Raw genomic sequence first — 9,657 nt, 5'->3', positions numbered from 1 at the left:
CACTCTGTCACCCAGGCTGGAGTGCAGTGGTGCAGTCATGGCTTACTGCAGCCTCAATCTCTTGGGCTCAAGCCATCTTCCCACCTCAGCTGAGATTACAGGCATGAGTCACCATTCAGCATTACTTGTTCTGTTATTTGTTTGTTCGTTGGTTGGTTTTGGGTTTTTTGTAGGAATATAAATGTTTATTTATCAATTTATTTATTTTAAAGTTTTATCTGAAGTTCAGGGGTACATGTGCAGGATTATTACATAGGTAAACGTGTCATGGAGGTTTGTTGCACAGATTATTTCATCCAGGTAATAAGCCTACTACCCATTAGTTACTTTTCCTGACTCTTTCCCTCTCCAGCCCTCTACCCTCTGATAGGCTACAGTGTGTGTTGTTCCCCTCTGTGTGTCCACGTGTTCTCATCATTTAACTTTCACTTACAAGTGAGAACATGTGGTATTCAGTTTTCTGTTCTTGTGTTGGTTTTTTAAGGATAATGGCCTCCAGCTCCATCCATGTCCCTGCAAAGGACATGATCTCGTTCTTTTTATGGCTGCAAAGTATTCCATGGTGTATATGTATTAGATTTTCTTTATCCAGCCTATCATTGATGGGTATTTAGGTTGATTCCATGTCTTTGCTATTGTGAGTAGTGCTGCAGTGAACATATGTGTGCATGTGTCTTTTTAAAAGAATGATTTATATTCCTGTAGGTATACACCCAGTAATGGGATTGCTGGGTTGAATAGTATTTCCATCTTTAGGTCTTTGAGGAATCGTCACATTGTCTTCAGTGACAGTGATTGAAATAATTTACACTTCCACCAACAGTGTATAAGCATTCCTTTTTCTCCACAACCTCACCAGCATCTGCTGTTTTTTGACTTTTTTTTAGCCAAAGGTCATGTTTATTTTATTTTATTTTTTGCTGGATCCTAAAAATTATATAGCCAGTGCTGGGTGAGACTATTTTAGACACTGTGACTCAGGGAAGGCATGAAGCAGTATCTTCCTCAACACTTATAGGAAGAACACTGTAGAGGAAATAACAAGTGAAACACCCAGTAAAAATTAGAGGAATAATAGGAAGGTTAGTATTTATGAAGGAGAGAGAGCAATGTGGTAGCATATTAGAAGCAGGGAGTAGGGGCAGATCATGTAAGACTTTTTAGTTCAATACAAAGACTTGCTATTAAACTCTGAGTGAGGTAGAAGTCTTTGGAAGCTTTTGAGAAGAGTAATATGATCTGACATTTTTATAAGTATTTGCTTAGATGTATATCGTGATTATTTCATTAATCAATAAAAAGTTTATATTTAAAGTATAATGGGAAAAACATGAAAACAGGAAGAGCAGCAACTGCAGTGGTCTAAGGAAGATAAAATGGCAGAATAGAAAACAAGTTGAAACTCAGTTTCTGCAATCATGCTATTAATAAGTGTAGAACTCTCCAGGACACATCCGGTGGGAGAATGTTTGTGAATGTTTTTGTTGTATTTGAGGTAGAGTGGAGTGATAGATAGCTAATAGTAGGTATAACCCATGAAATGTCTCACACACTGTCCTTAGGATATTGGATAAGAGAGTCCCCTTTGTCCGCCACCACCAGATTGAGAATCCACATGCCATTTTTTGCCACCCCTGTCTAACACTACCCACCAAAAAGTATTGCTTTAACCAAGCTTCAGTTTATAGGCACCCACATAAATATTTCTTATCAGTATCCACAGGGAAGTAAAAGAAAAATTGATTTAAGAAGCCTGACTTGGACTTACGTATACAGAATCCTTAGGGGCTAGACTGCAGGAACTCATATATTTATATAAAGCATTTCTATTGTTGCTTTTCTTCATGGAATTACTTCAAAGACTTTTTGAACTTCAACAAATTACATAAGTGAGGGCCTACTTTTGGACACTGTAGTCTGTTCCATTGGTATGTTACATAAACAGTAGTAACCTCTTATTTATCACCTAATCACAATAGCTTAGTGTGCTGCTAAATTAAACTCACTAGAAAAAAAATCAATTGATCCCATAAGAAGTTAGTCCCAATTTCTCTTGAGATAAGTGATCAAAAAGACTAAGTTCCAGTTCATAAAGATGCACTTTGGAGAGAGAATTTGGTGGCTGGGGAAAAGAAAAGAGTAGGGCCTTTAATAAAAGGAGGGAAAACAAAGAACAATGAAAATAACTGAAACAACAACAACAACTGAACACCTATCTCATGTTCTAGCTGCCATGCTTGTTCACAGGATGAACTTATACACTACTAGTTAACATTGATCAATACAAGATTTTTTTTTTAGTCACTTAGCAAGAGCCAAGCAGTAGTTCCAAAGGAGTGAACACCACCATATCTATGACTTGTTACCTGGGAAGCAAACATTTGAATATTCTACTTTGAAAATCCTGTGTCGTACATGAGGACTCACTTGGCTGTTTATGTCTGTCCACTGAAGCCCTGGATGTACCATTCTCATTTTTAAAAAAGCATAAATTCTAAGAATTCTAATTTGGAGTTGCAAATATGATTGCATAACAAAGGATTCTGAAAATTTCTTTTTTTATCCGAAAATTAGTTATCACAAGAGGTCACTTAGCAATAGAAGATCACATTGAGTATGTTTAAGCTAGGATGTATTTAATCCAACCAACAAAAAAGGGCCATGCTGCAAGCCTAAGAGCACTGAAACTGAGACATTTAGACTTAAGATTTGATGCTGGACTCTGACTAAATATTGGGTAAGAGGGATAATACACTTCTAGATTATCCTGTGTAGTTGACCTCTTTCAAACTTTACAATCTGAAATTTTACCAATAGTTTATTGCCACCTTTCTTCTGAACTTCAGCTGACCCATAACATTCTGTAGGCAACCTTATGATTAACTGACCAAGGAGATTCACAACTCCAACAGTTCACAGTTTTGTGAAGGCATTTATGCTCTCCTGAGGTGAAAAAGGCTTTGGAAGAGAGAGTGCTAAGAAGATATGTCAATCATGCTGACAGAAGCTGTGAATAGATGTTTATATTTCAGTCTGTGAAAAGCACAAATTATTTATCATTATTTGTGTTTTGTGCTTATGCTCTGATATTTTGATATTATTCCCATTTGTTGATTTATTTAATGCTGACGGTGTATAATGTATTCAGAAATCACACTAGAATATTAATGAAATTTACTTTACTTTTTAATGAGCTAATTGGAAAAAAGAAAACGGTCAGTATTTGCACCCTGAAAGTCTTTTTAAATATTAGTAAGACTATAATGTGATATACATTAAAAAAAAACCCAGAAAACCTATAGTTGTATATATCCAATCAGATAACTTTCAAATCACTGAAATAATTACTTCTAAAGAGTCTGTTTGATTTTAAGGAGTTTCCATCATTTTATTTAGATAGCTAATGTTGCATATAGAAGTTTACAAAATGTCTAAAAATTTATTTATATGCATTGTTATTCAAATTTAGATGTGTTATTGACAATAATTATCCACAGTAAATTTCTTGGAAAGTTGTTTTACGTAAATAATAGCTAGACTTTACTGCTTTATAAACCCAAACAAAGAAGCTGACTATAATGTATTCAAACTGGCTAATATAATTAGTATTTTCAGCGGAGGAGTATTGTGTTGTTAAATTTGTACTGTGTAAAATATGTATTTATTTATTTTTATTTTATTTATTTGTTTGTTTAATTTTGAGACAGGGTCTTGCTCTATCGCCCAGGCTGGAGTGCAGTGGCAAAATCTCAGCTCACCACAACTTCTGCCTCCCATGTTCAAGTGATTCTCCTGCCTCAGCCTCCTGAGTAGCTGAGACTATGGCGCACGCCACCATGCCAGGCTAATTTATTGTTATTTAATTTTATTTTTTTTTAGTAGAGACAGGGTTTCACTATTTTGCCTAGGCTGGTTGCAAACTCCAGAGCTTAGACAATCCGCCAGCCTCGGCCTCCCAAAGTGCTGGGATTACAGGCGTGAGCCACCATGCCTGGCCAAAAAAAACTAAGAAATCTAATAAAAATTTTATTTACACAAATGGGGATCGCCTTAATGCAATTAAACATGCAATCCAAAAGATACAAGCTGTGTCTGTTGTTGTTACATTTGTACTGTGTAAAATATTTATTGAGAAGACATATATGTACTGACAAAGATGGCCTTAATGTTCCCCTCAGCTTGATTAAACTTTAAGCAGACTTCTCTTCTCTAGTTCTATTGCCACCCTCTCACCTTTACCCTTACAAAACCCTCATAGCCTAACCATAGAATTCTCTCTTCCTTTTACTTAGAGCATTTACATTAGAAAATGTATAATTACAGATTATTTATTTGCTGCTTTGAGATGTCATTTTTTAAAAAAAGTCTCTTCCCAGTTTAACAACCCAGGACTCTCTTTCTCAAAGCCTTGGGAGCCATACCTTTGAAATGTCATTATTATTAAAATAGCAGCCCTATCTTGCAGTCTCTGTGGAAGTATAGGCATCTAACTTGCCCCAAGTTGTAAAGCTACTTCCTCTTATGAAGATGAGAGTTTACTTTTTTTTTGTTATAAAACCAATTGGCAGGCCGGGCACAGTGGCTCACGCCTGTAATTCTACCACTTTAGGAGGCTGAGGCGGGCAGATCACGAGGTCAGGAGTTCGAGACCAGCCAGACCAACATAGTGAAACCCCGTCTCCACTAAAAATATGAAAATTAGCCGAGTGTGATGGGACGCGCCTGCAGTCTCAGCTATTCGGAAGGCTGAGGCAGGAGAATCACTTGAACCCGGGGGGCGGAGGTTGCAGTGAGCCGAGACCACACAATTGCACTCCATCCTGGGTGACAGAGTGAGACTCCAACTCAAAAAAAAAAACAACCCCAAATTGGCAAACACAGGCAGTCCATGATCACCATACTCTAGTTCTTAAAAACTCACAAGCCATCTGAAGTCCGATAAATGTGACTATAAATATGTTACACAATCACAGATTATTTTGAGAGTAAAAGAGGATACTATAAGAATTATTCTGTGTTGATAAATTAAGCCAGGATGGTTTGATAACCCAAAATATTTGGCCACCATGTTCATAAGTGGAGTAAAGTTTATGTTTAATTATTAAATGTATTTCTGAGAGTGTGGGGAAAGAGGCACCTTATTTCTTAGCTCCGTCTACTAGTTGGGGGTTATACATAAAGAGGGACTTGACTGGAAAAATATGGTTTTGACAAAGTAAGTAATAATATTCCAATGTAGAATTGAATTGGTCTAGAAGTAAAGTGAAGAAAAAACTTAAAAATAATGAAAATAAAATATAAAATTAGATTTTAAAATATTAATGAGTTGATAAATGGAAATATCTAACTTTAAAAGCTATACATGAAGTTAAATAAAGAATAAAACCTTTTTATATGATGTTAGTATGTCATTACTGTTATGCGCATCCACATAAGAGACCACTTGAGCAGACTTAGTGTGAGCAACAAGGCTGTTTATTCACTCAGGTGCGAGCGCGCTGAGTCTAAAAAGGGAGTCAGCGGAAGGTGGTGGGAGTGGAGCTGGTTTTATAGGTTTGGGGTAGGTAGTGGAAAGTTACAGTTAGGGGCAGTTTTTTTGAGGCAGGGGATGAATGCCACAAGGTGCATAGTCATGAGGTGGGGGGAGGTCACAAGGCACTATATCACGAGGTTGATTGATTAGTTAGGGTAGGGTAGAAACATATCACAGTGGTGGAATGTTGTAAGGTCGATTAATCAGTTAAGGCAGGAACTAGCTGTTTCTTCTTTAGTGGTTCTCCTGTTGCTCCAGGCTTTGTGATTCCATGAGGCCTGTACCTGTGGGTCACAGGGCTCACAATGGCTCGACCATGGTGCAGTCCATTCAGAGGAACTTACATTCCTGTCTTTTTATGTTTAATAATGAAAAATAAAATGAGAAAGAAATAAAAAGAGAAAGAGTAGTGTAATGCTGTGGTGAAAATGTTGGGGTCGTATGGAGGGGTGATGGATGATGTTTTGGGGTGATGGGCGATGTTTCTCAGGGTTACTTTGAGCGGGGTTAGGGGTGGCATGGGAACCTAAAGTTGGAGAGATTAAATTGAAGGAAGATCTTGGGGTAAGGGGTGATATTTTGGGTTTGTTAGAAGGAGTATTTGTCGTATAGACTGATTAGTAGGTGTTTGGATGCAATTTTGTATGAACTGAGAGACACACCGGAAAAGACAAGGTCTGACTAGGAGAATAAGAAGGATGAGCACAAAGGGGCCTGTTAGTGGGAGAAGCCATGAGGCTAAGCTAGAGAATGACCAGGTTGGTCTAGTGTAACTGCTTGATTAGCTAGTTTTTGAGCCCTGTCTTTATGTTTTTTGATGCTGTCATATGCCAGGCCTGATTGGTTTAAGTAAAAACAGCACTCTTCATTTAGGAATAGGCAGAGACCTCCTTTTTTCAGCAGTAAGTAGATTGAGGTTTCCGTGACTTTGGAGGACAAGTGCGGCTAGGGAATTGACCTGGGCTTGTAGGAGAGAAAGTGTCTGAGTTTTATCAGCAAGTCTAGCAGAAAAGTCACTGGACAGGCTGGGAAATGTGGTGATGGACGTTGTAAGGCCTGCACGCTTCCTGTTTCGATTGCAGTGGTGGAGACTCCTAATCCTACAAGCAAGGGGATTCATGGGATGACTCTTTTTTGTCGTGTTGCAGTTGTAAGGGGAATGGGGAGTTGTTCACTCCCATTTGCAAAATGGATTTGGGGAGTAAGGAAGACTGAGGTGCAGGTGCCTGTCCAGCTGGCAAGGAGGCACATGTAGGTGGAAGAGCCACAAAGGAAAGAGTCCTTGAGGCAGGAAGAACTGAAAGTGCAGAGTAAAAAACTGTGAAAGTGTTTGGAAGTGAGGTCTTGTACCCAGAACCCTAGAGATCCTGCAAGAGCAGCAGCCGTTAAGGGCTGTAGCGGAGTTTGATGTGGTAATTGTTTAGAAGGAGAGGTTTTGTTTTCATGGTATATAAGGAAGCGATTTGTATCTACAAGTAGCCATTCACTATTGTTTATAAAACTAGATATGGACAGGCAAGAAAAAGCCTTGGGAGGCAGGAGGGGCTGGGAATCCATAGAGCAGGGGGCAGGTATCCAGGGATGAAGTGAAAGGCAGGCTAAGTGTTTTCCTCAACAAAAATTGTTATTGATGTTTTTAAGGTTAGTGGTGAGAAGGGAAGGCTTTTCTGTAATATAGAGCAGAAATGTTCCAATTTTTTCAGTAATATGAGTGTTAGGAACTTGGAGATAAAGAGTAGAGGAACATAAAGAAGATGGGAGATTTCCTAAAGGAATGCCAGTAGGTAACTGCCAGGAGACACATCAGGGAGTGGCAATGGGGATAGTTGTTTGTGTAGTGAGGGGTCCAAGAACAGGGGGTATGGAATTGATATAGAGGGACAGGTTTTTTAGGTAGGTAAGGAGGAGCGCAGCAGCTTCGTGGTAAGACATGTCAGGGGAGTTCTTACTGAATTTGTCTAGAAAGTAAAGAAGTTGTCCTGGAGAGTAAAGTTGGGGGTCATTGAAAGAGGTTCGAAGATGTAGGGAGATGGGGGAAGTTGTCCAGTTGGTTGGTAGGGCAAGGACAGCTTTGTAGTAGAAGGAAGAGAGGGAAATGCATAGCCAACAATTTCTGGCCAATGAAGGAACAGGGTGGACAGGGAGGACAATCTGATTAATGAGGCAAAGATCTTGGACTAGCCTGTAGGATTTATCTGGTTTTTGAACAGGTAGGATGGGAGAGTTGTAAGGGGAGTTGGTAGGAACTAAGAGGCCATGCTGTAGTAGATGGTAATAATAACAGGCTTTAGGCCCCTTAAAGCCTGTTATGGGATGGGGTGTTGGCGTTGAGCGGGATAAGGGTGGTTATGTATTAATGGGATGATAAGGGGTGAAGATCAGTTGCAAGGAAAGGAGCGGAGGTATGCCATACTTTAGGGTTGAGGTGGGGAGATGAAAGGGGAGGTTGTGAGGGAGAGTTGGAATTGGATAAAAGGGTAAAAGGGTAGCTGTGTGGTGCAGGAATAGTCAGGGAGGCAGATACTTGAGTTAAAATATCTTGGCCTAATAAGGGGACTGGGCAGGTGGGGATAACTAGGAAGGACTGCATAAAGGAATGTTGCCCGATTTGACACCAGAGTTGGGGAGTTTTAAGGGGTTTAGAAGCTTGGCCATCAATACCCACAACACTTATGGGGGCAAGGGAAACAGGCCCTTGAAAAGAAGGTAATGTGGAGTGGGTAGCCTCCGAATCAATTAAGAAGGGGACGGACTTACTCTCCACCATAAGAGTTACCTGAAGCTTGGCATCCGTGATGGTCCAGGGGCCCCCAAGTTGTTTGGGCAGCCTCAGTCTTCAGCCACCAAGCCGAGGAGATCTGGGAAGGAGTTGGTTGGAGAGGTTTGGGTTGGAGCTCCAGGAGCTCCAGAAATGACGATGAGAGTTGGACAGTCCAACTTCCAGTGAGGGCCCACACAGACGGGGCATGGCTTGGCAGGAATCCCGGGCTGCTGGCATTTCCTTAGCCCAGTGGCCATGTTTCTGACACTTCAAGCAAGGTCTGGGAGGGGCGGTTAAACGCTGCTGTTTGGACATCTTGAAGATTTTGCAGGTAGGTGGTGCAGCTGGGGTTTGCCTTACGGAGGAGGCGAGCATTTGTAATTGTTAAACGTGCTGCCGCCAGGCAGCCTCTTTCCTATTACAGAACACCTTGAAGGGGAGGTTGATTAATTCTGTTGTGGGGTTTGAAGGCCAGACTCTATTTTTTGAAGTTCCTTTATAATGTCAGGAGCTGACTGTTTAATAAAATGCATGTTAAGAATAAGGCATCCTTCTGGCCCTTCAGGGTCTAGTGCCCTATATCACCTGAGGGTGGCGGCTAGGTGGGCCATAAACTGGACTGGATTTTCATCTCTGTTCTGAGTGGTCTCCTTTAGTTTGTCATAATTGACAACTTTATATGCAGCCTTCTGGAGCCCTTGGACTAGTCAGGAGATCATGCAGTCCTGCCTTGCTATGCCTTGGGCCCCTGACTGGTAGCTCCAATGGTGGTCTTCATGGGGTACTGCCTTAGCACCTTCTTGAAGGCCAGGCTCAAAGTGCCAGCAGTCATCAGCATAAGACTGAGCTAGAGTCCGAACTTGTTTTCACTCCTGAAGAGCGAGAGTAGAGGTGAGGATGCCATTTAAATCATTCCAGGTAAGATTATAGAACTGGGTTAAGTATTGGAATTCTTGTATATATTTGGTGGGGTCTGACAGAAAAGAGCCTAGACGTTGACTAATTTGGGATAGGTCAGACAGAGAGAAAGGGACATGAACTTGTACTATTCCTTCGACCCCACCACCTCTTGAAGGGGAAATTGCTGGGCAGGGGCAGGGGGCCCAGTCGTGGGGCCAAATTGCAAGCCAGACCGGGTGGTGGTGTGAGGGGCATAAGGAGGTGGGCTGTGGGTAGAAGAGTAACTAGTTTCAGAGGGGGATTAGGATTGGGTTCAGATATGTGGCAGAGGGGAAAGATCGAAGCAGTCAACAGAGAAGGCAGAGTCAACATTCCTGGTAGAAGAAGGGGCAGATGGAAGGGAGATAAGGAAAACTACGGATGGATCACATTGGGATCAGAGGCCAGGGAGAGATCGTAGTGT

Source organism: Trachypithecus francoisi, unplaced genomic scaffold (assembly GCF_009764315.1).
Source record: "Trachypithecus francoisi isolate TF-2019V2 unplaced genomic scaffold, Tfra_2.0 Lachesis_group18, whole genome shotgun sequence".
NCBI classification, from domain to species: Eukaryota; Metazoa; Chordata; class Mammalia; order Primates; family Cercopithecidae; genus Trachypithecus; species Trachypithecus francoisi.
Note: the sequence above shows the minus strand (reverse complement) of the source record.